The following is a 23722-nucleotide window of genomic DNA, read 5'->3' as shown; positions in this document are numbered from 1 at the left end:
AGAAGACAAGCCAAAGACTGGGAAAAATTGTTTGTAAAAAACACATATGATAAAGCAATGCTATCTAAAATATACAAAGAACTCTTAAAACTCAACAATAAGAAAACAACCCAATTGAAAACTGTGCCAAAGACCTTATCAGATGTTTCACCAAAGAAGATACACAGATGGAAAATTAACAGTATGGAAAGATGCTCCAAATCATATGTCATGAGGAAAATGCAAACTGAAATCAACAGTGAGATATCACTACACATCTGTTAGAGTGACCCAGATCCTGAACACTAACACCACCAAATGCTGGTGAAGATGTGGGACAACAGTCATTCTCAGACATTTCTTGTAGGAATGCAAAATAGTACAACAGTTTTAGAAGACAGTTTGGCGGTTTCTCATAAAACTAAACATACTCTTACCATATGACCCAGCAGTTGTGCTCCCTGGTATTTACCCAAAAGAGTTAAAAATTCATATTCACATAAAAACCTGCACATGGATGTTTATAGCAGCTTTATTCATAATTGCCAAAACTTGGAAGCAACTAAGATGTCATTTGGTAGTTGCATGGATAAATAAATGTGATACATCCAGACAATAGAATATTATTCGGTGCTAAAAAGAAATGAGCTATCAAGCCATGAAAAGACATAGAGGAATCTTAAATGCAATTGCTAAGTGAAAGAAGCTAGCTGAAAAGGCTACATACTGTATGACATTTGGGAAAAGACAAAGCTGGAGACAACAGGAAAATCAGTGGTTGCCAGAGGGGAGTGATAGGATAAATAATCAGAGCATGGAGGAATTTTAGGGCAGTGAAAATAATCTACATGATATTATAATGATATTTTTTGTTATATGTTTTTCAAAACCCATAGAATGTTCAAGGCAAGAAAGAACTCTAAGGTAAACTCTGGGCTTGGGATGATTATGCTACGTCAACATAGGTTAAAAATATGTACCATTCTGGTGACTGATGTCTGTAATGGGGGAGGCTATACATGTGTGAGGGCAGAGGGTATGTGGGAAGCCTGCTTGATTTTGCTGTAAACCTGAAATTGCTCTAAAAACAAAATCTTTAAAAAACATGAAAAAATAGTTGTGATATGACACTTAGTGGCTTATATGTAACTAACTGCATATACACCATGATCACAAAAGTGAGAAAAAAATTGAAGTGTGCAATAGCAACTAGAGTATGTTCAATTGAGGGGATCTCAAATGTCAAAATTTGCAGATCATAAACTTGTTTATGCAAGGAATGTAACCTACATGAATAAATCTAACCTAGAGCAGAGAGACAGACATTACTCTCTCCAAATTCATAAAGGACTGGGGTGGGAAGAAGGATTATATTAATTCTGAATTAGTAGAACTAATTCTTCATAGTCAGAACTAGGGCTAGTGAGAATGAGATATGTGGAGGGGGTGAGATAGAAAGATGTCAGATTAATATTAAAATGACTAAACAAGTAAATGCATCCAACGGAAGAATATAGATCTTTAAAACAGCGAGCTCTCTAGCCCTGGAAGTGTTCAAACAGAGAATAGATGACCATTAGTTAGGAAACTTGTTAAGAGCCTTCTACATATGGGTAAAATAAGAATTATAGTTTGAAAATTATTCTAAATCTAAAGTGTTGACTCTTTTACAGAACTATTACATTCCCTGTATTCCACTGCTAATTGGAACACACACACACACACACACACACACACACACATACACGCACAATGGTTCCTCCTAATTATTCTGCAGATTTATCTTTTCTGCTTCAATCATTTAAAAAGTTAATCATTTCTTATCTATATGACATGTTAATTTATTCAATGAATCAAATAACACATTCCTTAATATAGTACCATGTCTTAAATTTAATCAGGAATTTAAGAATAGGATTCCTGGCCTTCAATAGGTCTTGATTTCCCCAATATTTTTTCTCCTTTGCAAACAAACAAAAAAAAATACCTTTCGGATTGCATACCTAGAATTTTTGGAGCTCAAAGTTGTGATTATCAAGCCCAGTAAGCCTGGAAGTCACTTCACTTTTCTCTAGTTCAGTAAGTGAACTTTATCAAGACAGAGACATATGGCTGTGTGCATACATGTGTGCTCCCACTTGACCATTTATTCAGCAGAACATGATGATTGGAACCCCAAGTCATCTACTTTACTCTCCCCATAGAGGACTATATATATATTTCACAGTCCTGTGGTGAGGTCAGCAACCCGCACAGAAGAGCGACTGGAATAGATTCCTTTTATTCTAGACTATCACAGGTGACACGGCACAAATGCAAGTCATAGTTTCCAGCAGCATACCTGTACCTTGCCACCTGGGGAGAACTCAGCTAAACTCACTCTTACCTTGCGAATCATCAAAACCTTGTCAGTTGGGCTGTGGTTAGAAAATGCAATGTTGATGAATGAGGTGAGAGGAAAAATAAAAGCACAACATTCAGTCTGTTTTTAAGGCTGCAGTTAGAGTGGGTTAGCATTGCTACTTCAAAAAAAAAAAAAGTCCATCATTTTGATTTTATATTAAGCAAGCACATTTTCTACTCAAGTCAGGAAATACTAATACATATGGAATGCCTTAATACAAGGTTAGTATTTTTTAGCTAACTTTAGAGGAGAGCAGCTGGACTGGAATCTTATGGGCTGATTATATTGGGCACAGGGAAGAGAGATTAGAAAACTGACAGGACAACGTGGATTAAATAGGTTTTGTATACAGGTATTAGACACAGTAATTTCCTTATTCTTCTCTGGACCTTCCCTTCCTGGATATCTTGTACCTGAGTTATGGGTCGTGGAGTAAGTACTCTAGACGTGGACTCAGAACTGTCTGCTTAGCTATGGTCCCAAGCATGAGTAATGATCTGTAGCAGTCAGGGCAGGTATTTAAGCAGAGTACAGGGATTATGCAGGGATAATTATGCAGGGATAGTAAAAAGATCACAAAAAAAATGCTTTCAAAATTGCCCTTAATTTATGCTTTAACTTAGAATCTTAAACATTTCTCAGAAACGTCAGGCAGGATCAAAACAGCGATGCAGTGACCCGAAAAATCTTAATTAGTGTGTGAGGGCCAAAATGATCATATTGTTTAGTGAACCTTTGAGGGAGTCAGTCCCTTGGTAGGAGAGAACCAGGAAGGTCCAAGCCCCAGAAGGCCTCTGATAAACACTGAAACCCTTGTGGGGATTGATGACTTGGGTGGTCACAGTAAAGACATCTTTTCTCTAGAATAGAGCTTCTCAATCTGAGGTGCTTTTAATCCCCCAGAGAACAGTTGGCAATGTCTAGAGACAGTTTTGGTTGTCCCATCTTGGTGGAGGAAGGTATGAATGTAATAGTATCTAGTGAATAGAATCTAGAGAACCCGTTAAATATCCCACATGCACAGGGCTATCCCTCACATTAAAGTATTATTCTTCCAACATTGTCAGTAGTGCTAAGGCTGAGAAACCCTGCTCAAGAAATTTATTTGGATTGGCCTTTGTATGTCAGCCCACTGATACACTTTCTCTCTGTCACACATCTTTCTAAGACACACAGGAGGACTTGGTTTAGTGTGTTGTTGAACTGTGCAGATATAAAACATGGGTTTCAGAGTTAAATGGCCTGGGCTTGAGTCCCAGTCACTGAGTTTTATGACTTCTGGCCCCTTAGAATTTTCTTTAAACCTCAACTTTTCATATATAAAATAAGGCTCACAGTATCTCTAGGTTTTTTAGTGAAGACTCAATGTTAGTGTGAATATTTAGTAAACGATGGTGAAAATAAATGAAGCAGATGGAAGTAGATATCCTGTAACTGCTATACCTCTGATTGGGTTCAAAGGCATGTATGAAGTTCATATACCTAGAACTGTACTGCTGCTGCTGCTGCTAAGTCACTAAGTCGTGTCCGACTCTGCTAAGTCTGTGACTCTGTGCGACCCCATAGATGGCAGCCCACCAGGCTCCCCCATCCCTGGGATTCTCCAGGCAAGAACACTGGAGTGGGTTGCCATTTCCTTCTCCAATGCATGAAAGTGAAGAGTGAAAGTGAAGTTGCTCTCTCGAGTCTGACTTTTCGCGACCCCATGGACTGCAGCCCACCAGGCTCCTCCATCCATGGGATTTTCCAGGCAAGAGTACTGGAGTGGGGTGCCATCGCCTTCTCTGTAGAACTGTACTAGGTTTCCATTCTATACTTCATTACCTTATGTGTGCATGCTAAGTTGCTTTAGTCATGTCTGCTACCATATACACTATAGCCTGCTAGGTTCCTCTGTCCGTGGGATTCTCCAGGCAAGAATACTGCAGTGGGTTCCCATGCCCCTCTTCCAGGGAATCTTCCTGACCTAGAGATTGAACCTGTGTCTCCTGTGGTTCTTGCGTTGCAGGCAGATTCTATACTGCTGAGCCACTGGGGAAACCCTCATTACTTTAAATACAATGGCAAAACCTTTTGCTCTCCTTTTTTTCCTGCTCTGCTTTGCTACCATAGAGTCTAAGCAAAAGAAGAGAGAAAACAATGGATAAAAGTTACCAAATTGCTAATGATTTGGATGCTGCATTTTCTTATCAGCATATTGAACAAAGAGTTGCACTTTTTAAGATGAAAAGAACACACTGCTTGTAGAATCTGTGTTGTTTCTAATAATGATGTTAGGCTAACCTTTGTGTGGCTCTTTGAAGAATGTACAGAATGAAGAGTGGATTTTAGTAGCATGTGAAGATAGGACTAGATCTTGTAATCTCCCCGGAGGAGGGCATGGCAACCCACCTGTGTTCTTGCCTGGAGGCTCCCCATGGACAGAGGAGCCTGGCGGGCTATAGTCCCTGGGATGGCAAAGAGTGGTACTCAGTGGAGTGACTAAGCACAACACAGACCTTGTAATGTAACTAAATCATACTTATACAGGCATGTTTTCAACATCATCATCAGAAACGAGTCCTAGTATCTTCAGTTTTAGGTTTTAGATTTTGAAATGGTTATTGAAATGGGAGATTTGTGTCAGAAAAAATACAAGTTCAGTTCAATTGCTCAGTCATGTCCGATTCTTTGCGATTCAATGAACTGAAGCATGCCAGGCTTCCTTGTCTATCACCAACTCCCGGAGCTTGTTCAAACTCATGTCTGTTGAGTCAGTGATCCAACCATCTCATCCTCTGTCATCTCCTTATTCTCCTGCCTTCAATCTTTCCAGCATCAGGGTCTTTCTCAATGAGTCAGTTATTTGCATCAGGTGGCCAAAATATTGGAGTTTCAGCTTCATCATCAGTTCTTCCAATGAATATTCAGGACTGATTTCCTATAGGTTTGATCTCCTTGCAGTCCAAGGAACTCTCAAGAGTCTTCTCCAATACCACAGTTCAAAAGCATCAATTCTTCGGCACTCAGCTTTCTTCATAGTCCAATTCTCACATCCATGCATGACCACTGGAAAAAACATAGCCTTGACTAGACGGACCTTTGTCGCCAAGATAATATCTCTTCTTTTTAATATGCTGTTTAGGTTGGTTATAGCTTTTCTTCCAAAGAGTGAGAGTCTTTTAATTTCATGGCTTCAGTCACCATCTGCATTGAGCCCAAGAAAATAGTCTATACTCTTTTCATTGTTTCCCCATCTATTTGCCATAAAGTGATTGGCGTGGATGCCATGATCTTCATTTTTTGAATGTTGAGTATAAGCCAGCTTTTTCACTCTCCTCTTTCACTTTCATCAAGAGGTTCTTTAGTTCCTCTTCTCTTTCTGCCATTAGAATGTTGTCATCTGTATACCTGAGGTTATTGATATTTATCCCAGCAATTGTGACTCCAGCTTGTGCTTTATCCAGCCTGGCGTTTCACATGATGTACTCCGCATATAAGTTAAATAAGCAGGGTGACAATATACAGCCTTGACATACTCCCTTTCCCAATTTGGAACCAGTCTGTTGTTCCATGTCCAGTTCTAGCTGTTGCTTCTTGACCTGCATACAGATTTCTCAGGAGGCAGGTCAGGTGATCTGGTATTCCCATCTCCTGAAGAATTTTCCACAGTTTGTTGTGATCTATACAGTCAAAGGCTTTGGCACAATCAATAAAGCAGAAGTAGATGTTTTTCTGGAACTCTCTTGCTTTTTCGATGATCCAGCAGATGTTGGCAATTTAATCTCTGCTTCCTCTGCCTTTTCTAAAACCAGCTTGAACACTTGGAAGTTCACGGTTCATGTACTGTTGAAGCCTAGCTTGGAGAATTTTAAGCATTACTTTGTTAGCGTGTGAGATGAGTGCAATTGTGCAGTAGTTTGAGCATTCTTTGGCATTGCCTTTCTTTGTGATTGGAATGAAAACTGACTTTTTCCAGTCCTATGCCTACTGCTGAGTTTTCCAAATTTGCTGGCATATTGATTGCAGCACTTTCACAGCATCATATTTCAGGATTTGAAATAACTCAACTGGAATTCCATCACCTCCACTAGCTTTGTTCATAGTGATGCTTCCCTTTAAGGCCCACTTGACTTCACATTCCAGGATGTCTGGCTCTAGGTGACTGATCGTACCATCCTGGTTATCTGGGTCATGAAGATCTTTTTGTACAGTTCTTCTGTGTATTCTTGCCACCTCTTCTTAATATCTTCTGCTTCTGTTTGGTCCATACCATTTCTGGTCCTTTATTGTACCCCTCTTTTCAGGAAATGTCCCCTTGGTATCTCTAATTTTCTTGAAGAGATCTCTAGTCTTTCCCATTCTATCATTTTCCTCTATTTCTTTGCATTGATCACTGAGGAAGGCTTTCTTATCTCTCCTTGCTTTTTGGAACTCTGCATTCAGATGGGTATAACTTTCCTTTTCTCCTTTGCCTTTAGCTTCTCTTTTTTTCCCCAACTATTTATAAGGCCTCTTCAGACAATCATTTTGCCTTTTTGCCCTTCTTTTTCTTGGGGCTGGTCTTGAACACTGCCTCCTGTACAATGTCACAAACCTCCATCCATAGTTCTTCGGGCACTCTGTCTATGAGATCTAATTCCTTAAATATTTTTTTCACTTCCACTGCATAATTGTAAGGGATTTGATTTAGGTTATACCTGAATGATCTAGTGGGTTACCCTACTTTCTTCAATTTATGTTTGAATTTGGCAATAAGGATTTCATTATCTGATCCACAGTCACCTCCAGTCTTGTTTTTGCTGACTCTATAGAGCTTCTCCATCTTTGCCTGCAAAGAAAATAATCAGTCTGTTTTCGGTATTAACCATCTGGTGATGCCCTTGTGTAGAGTCTTCCCTTTTGTTGGAAGGGGGTGTTTGCTATGACCAATGTGTTCTCTTGGCAAAACTCTGTTAGCCTTTGATTTGGTTCATTTTGTACTCCAAGGCCAAATTTGACTGTTAGTCCAGGTATCATGTAAAGGACATCTCTTTTGGATGTTAGTTCTACAAGTTCTTGTAGGTCTTCATAGAACCATTCAATTTCAGCTTCTTTAGCATTACTGGTTGGGGCATAGACTTGGATTACTGTAATATCGAATGGTTTGCTTTGGAAATGAACAGAGATCATTCTGTCATTTCTGAGATTGCATCCAAGTACTTTTCAGTACTGCTTTTCAGACTGTTTTGTTGACTATGATGGCTACTCCATTTCTTCTAAGGGATTCCTGCCCACAGTAGTAGATATAACGGTCATCTGAATTAAATTCACCCATTCTGGTCCATTTTAGTTCACTGATTCTTAAATTGTTGATGTTCATTCTTGCCATTTCCTGTTTGACCACTTCTAATTTACCTTGACTCATGGACCTAACATTCCAGGTTCCTATGCAATATTGCTGTTTACAGCATTGGACTTTACTTCCATCACCAGTCCCATCCACAGCTGGGTGTTGTTTTTGCTTTGGCTCCATCTCTTCATTCTTTCTGGAGTTATTTATTCACTCTCCTCAGTAGCATATTGGGTACCTACCACCTGGGGACTTCATCTTTCAGCGTCCTATCTTTTTGCCTTTTTATACTGTTTATGGGGTTCTCAAGGCAAGAATACTGAAGTGGTTTGTCATTCCCTTCTCCAGTGAACCACATTTTGTCAGAACTCTACCATGACCTGTCCATCTTGGGTGGCCCTACATGGCATGGCCCATAGTTTCATTGAGTTAGACAAGGCTGTGGTTCATGTGAATAGCTTGATTAGTTTTCTGTGATTGTGTTTTTCATTCTGTCTCTGAGGGATATGGGTAAGCAGCTTATGGAATCTTCCTGATGGGAGAGATTGACTGTGGGGGAAACTGACTGGGGGAAACTGTGTCTTGTTCTGATGGGCGGGGCCATGCTCATAAATCTTTAATCCAATTTTATGTTGATGGGTAGGGCTATTATAATGTGATGTGAAGTTGCTCAGTCGTGTCCGACTCTTTGCGACCTCATGGACTGTAGCCTACTAGGCTGCTCCCTCCATGGGATTCTCCAGGCAAGAGTACTAGAGTGGGTTGCCATTACCTTTTCCAGGGGATCTTCCTGACCCAGGGATCGAACCTAGGTCTCCAGCATTCCAGGCAGATGCTTCAACCTCTGAGCCACCAGGGAAGCCGTGGGCTATTATATATTGTTTAAATTGTAGAGATAGTGTTTTGGAGTATGGAAATGTTCTTATAAGTCATCTAATATAGCTCTTTTGCTTTACAAATAAATAATCTACAAAAAAATTGAAAGCTGCCCCAGACGGCAGTATAGGAAGACTCTGAACACACCTCCTTGAATATGCACACTGAATCTGCGTGTACATTTAGAGTGATTCCTCTTGAACTAAGGACTGATTAAATAGCTTCCACAAACAGTGGTATGAAGGGTATCTAGACTATCCATGAGGGAAATCCATTTACTAATCCTAGCGTGTCTATTGGAAACTGTTGGGACTTGCTCTTTTGTTTAAAAGCTTTTAAACAAAATTCAACATCCATTTGTGATAAAATCTCTCAACAAAGTGTGTAAAAGTGAACATACCTCCTTATAGTAAAAAAAAACATGTGACAAGCCCACAGGTAACATCATGCTTAGTGGTGAAAAGCTGAAAGCCTTTCCTCTAAGATCAGAATAAGACAAGGATGCACACTCTCACAGCTTTTCTTCAGCATAGTACTGGAAGTCCTTGCCACAGCAATCAGACAAGAAAAAGAAATGAAAGGCATCCAAACTGAAAAGGAAAATGTAAAGCCATCACTGTTCGCAGTTACACGATACTATATAAACGTGCCATCAAAAAATTAGAAGAACTTATTAATTAATTATTGAAGTTGCAAGATACTAAAGTAATATACAGAAATCCATTGTATTTCTACACATGAACAACGAACTATCAGGAAGAGAAATTAAGAAAACAATTCCATTTATAATGCCATTGAAAATAATAAAATAACTAAGAATAAATCTAACTAAGGAGGTTAAAGATCCATGCTTGGAAAACTTCTAGACACTGATGAAAGAAATCGAAAATGACACAAAAATGAAAAAATATATACCATGCTTATGGGTCAGAAGAGTTAGTAATGTTAAAATGACCATACTACTCAAGGCAATCTATTGATTCAATGCAATCCCTGACAAAATACCAACAGCATTTTTCAGAGAAAAATAATAATTCAAATAATCCTAAAATGTTTATTGACACATGTGGGGAAGAGTAATGTTTGGAAGTGAGATCTAAAAGTTAGAAAGACTCTCCCTGGTGGCTCAGACGATAAAGCGCCTGTCTACAATGCGGGAGACCTGGGTTTGAGCCCTGGGTTGGAAAGATCCCCTGGAGAAGGAAGTGGCAATCCAATCCAGTACTATTGCCTGGAAAATCCCATGGACAGAGGAGCCTGGTAGGCTACAGTCTATGGGGTCGCAAAGAGTCGGGACACGACTGAGGGACTTCACTTTAGTCTAAATCCCATTAGCAACCAGATTAAAAGAATATCCTTATCTTACCCAGATAAGATTTATCTTTCAGTCCTTTATTTAATCCAAGAACAGAATGTAGTTACAGAAATTGAGAAAGTATATTATTTTCTTAGATTTACCCTAGTGTCATCATGCAAGATGATCTTTGCAATAATTTTGATAGCTTCATGAAATAACATATATAATGTATCTTTTAAAAGTGAATGACACATGGTAGATATTCAATTGTCATTGCCATTTTCTGTACCAATACATAACACTACTCTTACTATTAGATACAAAAACAAAGATTTGGAGATTCAATTATTTAAAATTTAGGGCAAAATTAATTTCTCTTTGTTTTCTCTTTTTTTCCCTTATCCATCTCTGCTTGTCTGCCTCCCTTCCTTTCTCCTTGCATTCTTTCCTCTCTGTATTTATGCATATGTACTGTTATTTTCAAAGTTAATAAGAACATATTTTAACAGGAAAGCAAAAATTTGAATGTTGGCCTATTTGTGTGTCAGCCTTTGCACTGTAATGTCATGTCCAAAATCATGTCTTTTAGAATATTTGTTCTGTAGAAATAATTGTGTAACAAAAATAATTGTGTAAAAAATAAATGTTCTTGGTCAAAAAATTTGGTGAATTTTGACTTAAAGACTTTCTTTTTACAGAACTTCTCACAGCCTTTAGTATGTTTATATGGGCTGTAGACTTCTAAAAAGTGTATTATTATCTAAAATATCTCAAACATTTTCCAAAGAACCCACATGTTACATGGAACACCATTTTGTGAGGTTCATTGCACTTCAGAATGGAAAGTGATAGAGCAAAGGTCTATAAAAATAGCTGTTTTCATTTTCAATATCAAGAAGTCCAAGTACTCATGTGCTCAATACAAGAACAGAGAATTAAAAATTGGAATGTGGAAGAAAAGATAAATTTTACTTTTCAGAAGAGGCCTTGTCTTTGTTATCTTTCAGTTAACACATTTAGAAGAAAATGTATTTCTTTTCTAATAACCTACTCTGTCAGGACTAATGCAGTCAGCTCTGATGCTAATTTTATGGTTGAGGTTTTAAACAAGTTATCATTTTCCTTTGGTGGAATAAGATTCTTTTTTAGACAGAAATGTGGAGAGATGGAGAGATAATGAGAGAGAGAGGAAAGAGAGGAGAGAGACAATGATAGGTAGGTAGTGAGATAGGAATGGTGGCGGTGGGAGAGAAAAGATGAAGTCTCAAAGTCAGCTATAGTGTTCTTTGCTGTCTGTCTTTTGCCAAATTCCACCTTCTTATTTATCAGACAGCATTGGGTCATTTCATGAATTATTCTCTGTGTATGTCCTTTCATTCCTCTTCTTTATCCACTCTCATATCCCAAGAGAAGTTAAAATGAAAAATGAATGAGCCTGTATTTTCCAATCCATGGGATCTGTAATTAGACCTGTGAAAACCTAAGAAAAGCCCCCATTCAACATATACAACCGAACATTGTACTACCGCAGGGAGAGTATGTATAGAGATAGACTGTGTCCTGTGCAGCCAACTCCAAGATCCCAGAGCTCACTGTATTTGTTTTTAAGAGCCAGACCTTAAAGTATGCAAGCCAGTAGTTGTACAGGTGCCAGCTGCCAGTCAGCAGTTCTTTGCTGCGACCAGATTGTAAGTCCAGCACTTCAAGTGGAGAGTCTGCAAACCAGTCAGCGGGAGAATTTTCTGCTGCTCACAGAGCATGTTGCAATGCCTCCTGGAATTAGGAAGGGAGAATCAAGTAAACCATGTGACTATTACCTACTGAACTGCAATGTGGAATTCATAGAGGTCACAGGAAATCAGCAATGCACCATAAACTAGTAATTTACCATTGTTTCTCTCCATGGCCCATTTTCCCCTACACTGCTTCATTACTTCAAGGTCTGTCTTTTCTTGTGTCATAAGTATAATCATGTGGCTTCCCTGATGGCTCAATGGGTAAAGAATCTGCCTGCAATGCAGGAGACACAGGAGACATGGGTTCGATCCCTGGGTTGGGAAGATCCCCTAGAGGAGGGCGTGGCAACCCACTCCAGTATTCTTGCCTGGAAAATCCCATGGACAAAGGAGCCTGGTGGGCTACAGTCCATGGGTCGCAAAGGGTCAGACACAGCTGAGCAACTAACACACACAAGTATAATCAAGTCCATCATTTCTTAATTAGAGTAGGGCTTCATCTTTTTTTCTTATGGCTCTCTGGTATTCTAAACTGTAGTTACTTTTTCTGTAAGGTTCTAAGAAATGATTAAAACAGCTAGAGAAAGAATTAACTGTGTATTTCAGTTTTGTCAATGCCACACAGCTTGGTAGTACACTCGCAGCCCATCACAGAGAGGGGGCAGGGTTAAATACATTTCCCCTGCTTGCTAATTTCTGACTAGTGTAGCAAAAGGATGCTTCTGATTGGTATAGGCCTCTCCCTTGTTTGGGTAGTTCAGCAGCTGCTCTGAGCCCATTTGACATCCATCAAGGCCCAGCTAGGTTCATTTACCCTAATAGCTCTACTTTCTTGGTGTTTAAGACCTGTGCACATCTGAGACTCAAGACCTTCCTTGCCTCAGGCAGCAAATCTACCCTGCTGCTAAAAAATTAAAAAAAAAAAAAAAAAACTTCTCAAACTGCCTCTTTCTCAGGCTGAACTAGCTGGAGCTTGGATTGATTCCCCCTATTTGGAAATTGCAGATGTTCTGCAGCCAAGCCACAGCCTTTATAAAGCATCTGGGCAGCTTCTCTAGGGCACAACAGACAGTCATCAGGCTTTCCATCTAGATGGTGAATGGACCAAGTGAACATTTTTCTCGAAATGTCTTTGGTTGAAGGGACTTTAAGAAATTCCCTTTGCGCAAATACAGATGGCTTCACAAAGAGAATATCAACTTTGCTCTTAAATCTGAAGAATCTAATTTTACAATCTGTAACATCCATGAACAGATGTTGAAAAAGTAAGTCATATGGTCACACTTACTACCGTTTTCTTGGAAAGCTGTTACCTGGTGATGCTAGTGAAGTGGCCCCAAACATGAGATAACTGTGGAATTTGAAGAACTATATTTAATACTTTCAAGAGATTATCTGAAGGCTCCCCAGAATCTCTTGTACGAATTTTAAAACCCATGCTAAGAGCTGTTGATTCGAGGCATTGTTCTTCTGAATGAGCTCAGTTCCTGCACCGAGTCAGGCCCTAACTCTGAAAGATGAACCATGTAGTGATTCCCATCTCTAAGCTGTGGGAATATGTTTCTGCCTGAAAATGGAACGAAGGTATTTCAGAGAATCAAGGCTTAAAAGGGTAGAATGTCCAATGTGTGACAGTCCATAGAACACCAAACAGAACCAGAGGAGTCAGTCAGTAATTGTTAGAGTACGAAAGAAGCCTCTCGGAGCACTAGAAAAATTCCAGAAATTTACTGGAAATTCCAGCAGAAAGCCCAGCAGAAATTTACCTGCTGCAGGTAGTTTTTCCCTTCTTGACCAGTGACTTGAGATATATAGAAATTATATTCTGTGAGCTGTAATGAAAATTCTTCCCTCTTTAACTGTGTCCCTTTATCTTCTCTTTTTTCTTTGGCTTATTCTCCCATGCAGTTATTGCTGACTTCCAGACCAGTGTCCCTTCTTTTATACCAACCTGTTTCACTCAGAGTGTCAAAGCCTTTAGGCTTCAATTACCCACTTATAAGTAGTTTATGCAACTAAGCTTTTTTTTTTTTTTTTTTTTTAGTGAGTGTATCAATTCTTTGAAGACAAGGGTTGTTTTTTCACTGTTTCTGTATCCCCTGGAGCACAGACATAATCTTAAGGTACACACCAGGATTTCATTAAGAATGTGTTTATTGATTAATTGATTGTTGTTCCTTTATGAAATTTAGAATACTGGTGTATTACTTTGATTTAAAGGATCTGTGTCCTTCAGTCAGAACTGGGAGGCTAATTTCAGAAAAACAGGAGACTGGAAGATGATCACCAGGTCTTTGCTTTCAGGATGAGAAGAGGTCAGACTTTCCCACCCAAGCTCTGTTTTAATCGATGATTGAATTTGTCAGGATTTTGTCCTATACAAAGAACCAGACCTTTTCACTGTATCAAGTGTTCAGAAAAATCAGGCATCATATCTAATTAATAATAATATAGAAGTCAATTTCACAGCCCATTACTTCAAACAGACCGATAAGGGGAAATTAAAGAGGGGCTTGACAAACATGGGCCCTCATGTTTGCGGTCTTCATAGTGACCCATAGCCAAATGGAGCAAAAATGGAACTTCTTTGTATTGCCTCACCAACTGATAGCTTTGGGCTCCATTAACCCAGACTGTAACACAAAGGAAGAAGAATCAGGGGAAAATGTGAAGCCCAGCCTCCTCAGTTTGCTTCATTAATAAGGCTGCAAACTCTTTGTCAGGTCCCTCCTCCCTCACCCCTCCTTTTCTCTTTCCGTTTCGTTTAACTGAAGGCAATTCATCTCATTTTAATTAATTTTTACTTGCAGCATTATCACCCTGAGTATAAAGGCAAAAAGTTTTTTTTTTTCTTTTTAATTACAATGCTAACGGCATTAATTACTAGTACAGTAAATGCATCGGCGCTCACAAGCCGAGCAGGTTCCAAGGAGCTGAGGCAGCAATTGGTGAACATCTCGACAGCTGGAAAAGGCTTAGTCACAGAGGAGAAACCTTTCTACGGTAACAATATGAAGGCTGTCTTCACACTGATTGAGCCACTGTTTAATTGGAGGTGACATAGCCCACAGACTAGCGATGGCACGATTGCATTACAGGCAAAAGGTTATTCATAGAGTCTGTCTGGACTTCTTGCTGGGTCTATTGTCAAATGGGAAGTCAGAAATCAAACACATTTTGAAATATATGAAAATAGCTGCAAGAGCATAGCACTACACTACAGTATGTATGACTGTAATATCAAATGTCCTTATTTCTACCACCCATTTAGTTTTTGTTCCACTAATTAAGAAGCAGTATCACAATGTGCTAAAAAGCTAAAACCCAATACCCAACACATGGCTAGAGAAGACCAATCAACGCTGAGTGTTTCTAAGATCATAAGGTTTGCAGGTTAACCTGGTAATTGACAAAAAAAGTGTTCCACCCACAAGCATGAAAGGCACGATAAGAGCATCACAGCCGAGCCTGCTAAGTGTTTACCTTCTTACAACTTGTGCACGTTCTCTGGCAACCAAAATGTCATGAAGAAGCACCCCTGCCATTTTGTAGTCAGCTCATAGGACAAGTTGGCCAGATTTCTGCCCCAGCACTTTCTTAATCTGCTACCAAAGGATTATACACAATCCTGCACCTCTGGCATTCTCTGCATGTAGCTCAGATTTCCTCCCAGGCAGTCTCCTTTGTTTCCAGACATTTCTGCTTGCTTATTTCAAATTTACCTCCCCTGCAGCTCCTTGTTATTCACTTACCCTCTCTTCTTTTTATTTACCTTTTTTAGTCAGCAACTGACAATATTTAAATATGGTTCTGAAAATCTACCTGTACCTTCTGTAAGATCTGAAATTATTTAGGAAAAAAGAGAATTTGGCCCAAAATAGCTAAGTCCTTGAAGATACTCTTAAGCTTTCTTCAGGAATTCTACCAAACATACCACACTTCTTCCCTTTTGAGTTTTGCCTTTCTTTTCACCAATGCATACAGTTTTGAATAAATATATAATAATAAACATTATCTCAGTTTAACATTGTATTATTTTAGTTTATGTTTTATTAATGAAAGTATATATTAGTTTCCTTCTGTAGATATAAATGTTTTATCATGATTTCATGTAAAATTAGCATATGTGGCCTTACTATGAACTTAACCACAGATTGTAAGTATTTATGTGGGAAAAGCTGTTGCAAGTTCCAAATGACTGAATTATAAATGAAATTTTGGAATGCATGCTTTGTATATTGGCAATTGCCTGTAGTTATTGGTATTCTGAAGTACAACTCAGTGTTATCTATATTAATAGTAAATTTATGTCTAGCCTATAAAAATCTAAAATAAACAGGAATTTCCAGCAAAGTTTATTTGTGGTATTAACATTTGAATTTAGATTTTATTCATGACTACTCTGTGAATATTTTGTAACTTCTAGACTTCCTTTTGTTTTCTTTACATAGGTAATTGATCATGTGTTATTATTTGAGGATATGAGAAAAATGCAAATGTTTCTGTTCATTTTTCTCTGAATGTCTTAATTTGGTAGACTAAAACTATAATCCCCCAAAGAAAACACTTTCAGAAGAAATTTTGATATTTTTGTTTGTGAAATTTCCATGATAAAGCTAACTTACAAATAATGAAAATGAAACTGGAGAAAATTAATTGTGGGATTTATTCAAATTTTTATTTGAATTTAAATATGTGTTTGGATTTAAATTTGTCAAACATTTTCATAACTTTTTAAATTCAGACATATTCACTGATTCCTAGAGTAACGTGATAGAGCTGATGTTACCTAAATGCTTCCTCAAGTCATTATTTGAAAAGCCTGTAGGAAATACTGGATGAGAAAATGAGTCAGGGATCGAGCCCAGGTCTTCCACATTGCAGGCAGATTCTTTATCAGGTGAACCAAAAGTGAAGCCTGAATAGGCTATCTGCTGACACTAATGCACTCACCTTCCTTCATGAGTAAAGGGGGGATTAAGTTAGTCTCCTTTTGAGAGTCCAGGTTAGCTTTCTTATAGCACCTACATTTGCTTTATTTGATATATTTTCCATATGATGGCACTAAAATTGGCTTCCCTTATTTTGCCACATTCTTTTAGCACTTGACAAGAATGAAGTAATTACCACCACTACTGCAAGAACATAGCATCACTGATGAGAATCACAGTAGTAGTAATAACTATCATTTACTTGAGTACTTGGACTTCCCTGGTGACTCAGTGGTAGATAACTTGCCTGCCAATGCAGAAGACCCAGGTTCGATTCCTGGGTTAGGAACATCCCCTCGAGGAGGGAATGGCAACCCACTTCAGTATTCTTGCCTGGAGAATTCCCTAAACAGAGGACGCTGGTGGGCTACAGTCCATGAGGTTATAAAAGAGTAATACATGACTTTGCAATTAAGCAAAAACAATTGAGTACTTACTCCATGTACCTACTACTGTATTACACATTACTTTTCAGGCCCATTTAATCACCATATTTAGTAGATATTGTTATACCTTTATTTTATGTATAAGAAAAGTGAGAGTCAAGAGAGTCCAGTGCTTTGTCTAAAGTGACATGATCAATAAAGGTGAAACCTGAAGTCAAAACTCGATCTGTCTTAATTGCAGAGATTGAGGTGTAACTATTCTACTGATGCTAAAGGTGAGCTTCTGCATTTGGGTATGTTTCCTCTTTCACAGTTATGTATCCTTTAAGAATGATTAATATATTTTTTAACCTTGACAACATCGATTTGTAATCACATTCTGTCACAGGATCATAGAGAAAGCAAAGGAATTCCAGAAAAAACATCTACTTCTGCTTCATAAACTATGCTAAAACCTTTGACTGTGTGGAACACAACAAAATGTGAAAAATTCTTAAAGAGCTGGGAATATCAGACCACCTTAGCTGTCTCCTGAGAAAGCTGTATGTAGGTCCAGAAGAACAGTTAGAACCGAACATGGAAAAACAGATTGGTTCAAAATTGGGAAGGGAGTACATCAAGGCTGTATATTGTCACGCGCTTATTTAACTTATATGCAGAGTACCTCATGCAAAATGATGGGCTGATGAATCACAGGCTGGAATAAAGACTGTCAGGAAAAATATCAACCAACTCAGATATGCAGATAACAGCACTGTAATGGCAGAAAGTGAAGAGGAATGAAAGAGTCTTTTGATGAGGGTGAAAGAGGAGAGTGCAAAAGCTAGCTTAAAACTCAACATTCTAAAAATGAAGATCGTGTCATACAGTCGCAACACTTCATGGCAAATAGATGGGGGAAAAGTGAAAAAAGTGGCAAATTTTATGTTCTTGGGCTCCAAAATCACTGCAGACATTGACTGCAGCCATGAAATTAAAAGACGCTTACTCCTTGGAAGAAAAGCTGTGACCAACGTAGACAGAGTATTAAAGAGCAGAGACATCACTTTGCTGACAGAGGTCTGTACGATCAAAGCTACGGTTTTTCCAGTATTCATGTCCAGCTGTGACAGTTGGACCATAAAGAAGACTGAGCACCAACGATTTGATGCTTTCAAATTGTGCTGGAGAAGACACTTGAGAGACCCTTGGAGAGCCAGGAGATCAAATTAGTCAATGCTAAAGTAAGTCAATGTGGAATATTCATTGGAAGGACTGATGCTGATGCTGAAGCTCCAATACTTTGGCCACCTGATATGAAGAGCTGACCTATTGAAAAAGACCCTGATGCTGGGAAAGACTGAGGGCAGAAGAAGAAGGGGGCAACAGAGAATGAGATGGTTGGATGGCATCACCAACTCAATGGACATGAATTTGAGCAATCTCTGGGAGATAGGGAAGGACACGGAAGCCTGGTATGCTGTAGTTCATGCGGTTACAGCATAGGACATGGTTTAGCAACTGAACAATTGTCACAGAATGCTTTATGAAAGGATGTCTTCTCTGATACTTTGCACCATCTTCAAGAAAAGTTTTGATGAGTGTGGGAAAAACTGGCTCACTTAAAAAGGATTAAAAAAGCAAACAAATGAAGTTTAGAGAAACCAGCAGGAATGTTTTCTTCCTTTTGAAGGCAGGCTTTGCTTACCTTATTCACGGGGTTCTCAAGGCAAGAAGTGGACTTCCCTGGTGGCTCAGATGGTAAAGTGTCTGTCTACAATGCGGGAGACCTGGGTTCGATCCCTGGGTTGGGAAGATCCCCTGGAGAAGAAAATGGCAATCCACTCCAGGACTATTGCTTGGAAAATCCCATGGACAGAGGAGCCTGGTAGGCTATAGCCCATGGGGTCACAAAGAGTCGGACACGACTGAGCGACTTCACTTCACTTCTCCAGTGGAGCACATTTTGTCAGAACTCTCTGAAGAGTATGAAAACTAGCTGAACAGTATGAAAATTCGCTGAACAGTATGAAAAGGCAAAAATATATGACATTGAAAGATGAACTGCCCAGATCAGTAGGTACCCAGTGTGCTACTGGAGAAGAGTAGAGAAATAACTGCAGAAAGAATGAAGAGATGGAACCAAAGTGAAAATAACACCCAGTTGTGGATGTGACTGGTGATGGAAGTAGTGTTGGATGTTGTCAAGAACAATATTGCATAGGAATTTGCAATGTTAGGTCCATGAATCGAGGTAAATTGGAAGTGGTCAAACGAGATGGCAAGAATGAACATCAACATTTTAGGAAACAGTGAAATAAAATGGACTTGGATGGGCAAATTTAATTCAGATGACCATTATATCTACTACTGTGGGCAAGAATCCCTTTGAAGAAAAAATAGGGTAGCCCTCATAGTCAATGAAAGACACCGAAATGCAATACTTAGGTGTGGTCACAAAAATGACAGAATGATCTCAGTTTGTTTCCAAGGCAAACAATTCAGTATCACAATAAGGCATGTCTGTGCCCCAACCACTAATCTGAAGAAGCTGAAGTTGAGCAGTTCTATGATGACTTACAAGACCTAATAAAACTAACACCAAAAAAGATGTCCTTTTCATTATAGGGGACTGGATTGCAAAAGCAGGAAGTCAAGAGATACCTGGAGTAACAGACAAGTTTGGCCTTGGAGTAGAAAATGAAGCAGGGCAAAGCCTAACAGAGTTTTGTTGCAAGAATGCACTGGAATAGCAAACACCCTCTTCCAACAACACAAGATACAACTCTACAAATGGACATCACTAGATGGTCAATACTGAAATCAGATTGATTATATTATTTGCAGCCGAAGATGGAGAAGCTGTATAAATCACCAAAACCAGGACCAAGAGCTGACTGTGGCTCCGATCAAAAACTCCTTATTGCAAAATTCAGACTTAAATTGAAAAAAGTAGGGAAAATCACTAGACCATTCAGATATGACCTAAATCAAATCCCTTACAATTATGCAGTGGAAGTGACAAATAGATTCAAGGGATTAGATCTGATAGACAGAGTTCCTGAGGAACTATGGATGGAGGTTCATGATATTGTACAGGAGGTAGTGACCAAGACCATCACCAAAAAAAAAAAAAAAAGAAAGGAATGGTTGTCTGAAGAGGCCTTACAAATAGCTGAGACAAGAAGAGAAGCTAAAGGCCAAGGAGAAAAGGAAAACTATACCCATCTGAATGCAGAGTTCCAAAGAAGAACAAAGAGAGATAAGAAAGCCTTCCTCAGTGATCAGTGCAAAGAGAAAAAGCAATAGAATGGGAAAGACAAGAGATCTCTTCAAGAAAATTAGAGAAACCAGAGAAACCTATATGCAGGTCAGGAAGCAACAGTTAGAACTGGGCATGGAACAACAGACTGGTTTCAAATAGGAAAAGGAGTATATCAAAGCTGCATATTGTCACCCTGCTTATTTAACTTCTATGCAGAGTACATCATGAGAAACGCTGGGCTGGAAGAAGCACAAGCTGGAATCAAGATTGCCAGGAGAAATATCAATAATCTCAGATATGCAGATGACACCACCTTTATGGCAGAAAGTAAAGAGGAACTAAAAAGCCTCTTGATGAAAGTGAAAGAGGAAAGTGAACAAGTTGGCTTAAAGCTTGACATTCAGAAAACTAAGATCATGGCATCCGGTCTCATCACATCATGACAAATAGATGGGCAAATACGAGAACAGTAACACACTTTATTTTCTTGGGCTCCAAAATCACTGCAGATGGTAACTGAAACCATGCAATTAAAAAACCACTGCTCCTTGGAAGAAGAGCTATGACCAACCTAAACAGCATATTAAAAATCAGAGACATTTCATTTCCCACAAAGGTCTGTCTAGTCAAAGCTATGTTTTTTTCCAGTAGTCATGTATGGATGTGATATTTGGACTATATGGAAAACTGAGCACCAAAGACTTGGTGATTTAGAACTGTAGGGTTAGAGAAAACTCTTGAGAGTCTCTTGGACTGCAAGGAGATCCATCCTAAAGGAAATCAGTCCTGAATATTTATTGGAAGGACTGATGTTGAAGCTGTAGCTCCAATACTTTGGCCAACTGATGCGAAGAACTGACTCATTGGAAGAGACCCTGATGCTGGGCATGATTGAAGGCAGGAAGAGAAGGGGATGACAGAGAATGAGATGGTTGGATGGCATCACCAATTCGAGGACATGAGTTTGAGCAAGCTCAGGAAGTTGTTGATGGACAGAGAAGCCTGGCGTGCTGCAGTCCATTAGATTGCAAAAAATTGGACACACCTGAGACTGAACTTGGCTTACCTTGGTCTTCTCTGGTGACTTAGATGGTAAAGAATCTGCCTGTTGTGCAGGAGACCTGAGTTGGATCCCTGGTTCAGGAAGATCTACTGGGGAAGGGAATGACAATCCATTCCAGTATTCTTGCCTGGAGAATTCCATGGCTGGAGAAGCCTGGCAGGCCCCACCCAGTACATACACTCTCAAAGAGTTGGACACAACTGAATGACTAACACAGTTTGCTTACCTTGCACATCTATATTTTGCATTCTACGTCTGGCTTAGACTAGTTTCTCCAAACAAAACAAAACAGAAACAGCTTGTGCTCCCTATGTACAAATATATAGCATGTGTTTAGTTAGATACATCTCTGTATATGGTTAATATAAATTAGTAGAATGCTTTATCTTCAGTCTATTTTGAAGCAGTACAAGCATGACTGAATTTTGATGACTTTTAAAATCACAGCTGTTGGAATGCTTGGCAAAATTATGTGATTGAAAGTTATGACCCTTTAAAATATGAGTCGACTCTCATTTTTGTTGTTCATTACCTAATAGACAGTAAGTGGGAACATATCTTCCATGTGTGAGCTGTCATTCATAAAATTCATAAATAGGGTGGCAGGGAAGAGAGACTAGAAGAAGAAGGAGGGTGGTGAAATGATAATAGAATAAGAGGAGAGAGAGGAGAGGAAAAGCCTTCCCTGGTGGCTCAGATGAGAAAGGATCTGCCTGCAACGCGGGAGACCCAGTTTCGATCCCTGGGTCGGAAGGATCCCCAGAGAAGGAAATGGCAACACACTCTAGTATTCTTGCCTAGAAAATCCCATGGGCAGAGGAGCCTGGTGGGCTACATTCCATAGAATCGCAAAGAGTAGGACACGACTGAGTGACTAACATGACGAGAAGAGGGAAAAGGAAAATGGAGAAGTTGAAGAGAAGGGAAAATTCTGTTTAAGAGACAAACCTGAGTCTAAAAATGTATTTTCAGACACAATTGAAACAAGGTAAAATGGACTTTGAATATATGTTACATGCACTCATTTAAGCGTCTGATATGAATCTGGTACTGTGCTAATTTATGGTGATGGACATAAAGAAGAAAATGGACATGCAACTTGGAGACAAGAGAGGGAAGTAACTGTTTACCCCAAAGCACTGTATAAATGCATATTCTGATTAATGCTGCAATGCGATTATGCCTGGAGGGATGGGTCTTCAGATTGGGTGATCTGGTAAGACCACTCCAAGGAGTGGTTACATTGAGGCCAGAAAGTTGAAAGAGTTCTACTTATGTGAAGAGCAGTGCAAGAGAAGCTGTAGAGGTGCATTTGTATCACGAATTTCCCCAAAATACTCTTTACAGCTGGCTTAGGGAGCCTGGATAGCTCATTTGGTAGAGCATCAGATTTTTAATCTGAGTGCCTAGGGTTCAAGTCCCTGTTCAGGTGACAAGGTCTCATTTTGGGCTTTCCTGCTAGCTCAGCTGGTAAAGAATCTTCCTGTAATGCAGGAGACCCCGGTTCTATCCCTGGGTCAAGAAGATCCTCTGGAGAAAGGAATGGTTACGCACTCTAGTGTTCTGGCCTGGAGAACTCCATGGACTGTATAGTCCATGGGGTTGCAAAGAGTAGGACATGACTGAGCGACTTTCACTTTCTTTGTTCAAATTACTGTCATAGTCCGTTTATTGCACAGTTTCAGTTACAGCGGGGAAACTTTGTGTCTGATCAGTAAATCAAAAGCAGTGTAGATTCATTTATTTAACAAGTATGGATTGATACTAAGCACTTACTGTAGGCAAGATACGCTGTCCCAAAAGTGCTGAGAGACAATGGTGAACAAAAAAGACAGGGAATCACTCAGAAGTTCATTCTAGGGCTGGCAGCACTCTCACAGAGCATCATTATCTGATTAGTGTTGCTTCAAGCCAGATGGGCTGCTGGTGTGAGACCCTCAGGAAGGCTATGAGGCTGCCTTTTCCTGTGTGCCTTTTGACTTCTGTAGAGTTGATCAGGCTTTTCCTCAGATCTCGACATTTTTGTTATATCTTGTTTACTGGTTGCATGTTTATTGGCACTTTATAGACCAAAGTAATCAATGAAGACCTAGAAAGTGAACAGGCTCCAAAGATTTTCAGAAGAACAGAATGTTTTTGGACCCAGAAAAATATATCCTCTTTGTTTGCCTTAAAAAAATATATATTTTTATCTAGTTCTGGATTCCTTATGCTTTTGTCAGATACCATTGGAATCTGCTCAGTGTACTGAAAATTTCTTATAAGAAAAGGAGATAATTGAGGATGTCTTTTCTTGTTAAAGAAGACCTTAGAAGTATGTTTTAATATTGCTCACCTGTTTCTTGCCTGTGTTATACGTATGACTGAGTGAAGAAATCTTGTGAAATGCTTGAGTATCCTCAGAAGGAGGATATAATTAAGTGAACATTACTAGT

At 39.2% G+C, this 23722-nt stretch overlaps 1 protein-coding gene and 1 non-coding gene across 4 annotated transcripts in view; both read left to right on the top strand.

The window, feature by feature from the left end:
• LSAMP (limbic system associated membrane protein) overlaps positions 1 to 23722 on the top strand; it is a 708470-nt gene that overhangs the window by 223430 nt on the left and 461318 nt on the right. The gene's annotated exons all lie outside the window — the stretch shown is intronic.
• Positions 22647 to 22719, top strand: TRNAK-UUU (transfer RNA lysine (anticodon UUU)). Its single transcript has one exon. It is a non-coding gene; the product is annotated as a tRNA-Lys (tRNA).

Source organism: Ovis aries, chromosome 1, assembly GCF_016772045.2.
Source record: "Ovis aries strain OAR_USU_Benz2616 breed Rambouillet chromosome 1, ARS-UI_Ramb_v3.0, whole genome shotgun sequence".
NCBI classification, from domain to species: domain Eukaryota; kingdom Metazoa; phylum Chordata; class Mammalia; order Artiodactyla; family Bovidae; genus Ovis; species Ovis aries.
The sequence above is the reverse complement of the archived record's forward strand: the minus strand, read 5'-3'. Positions and strand labels throughout refer to the sequence as shown.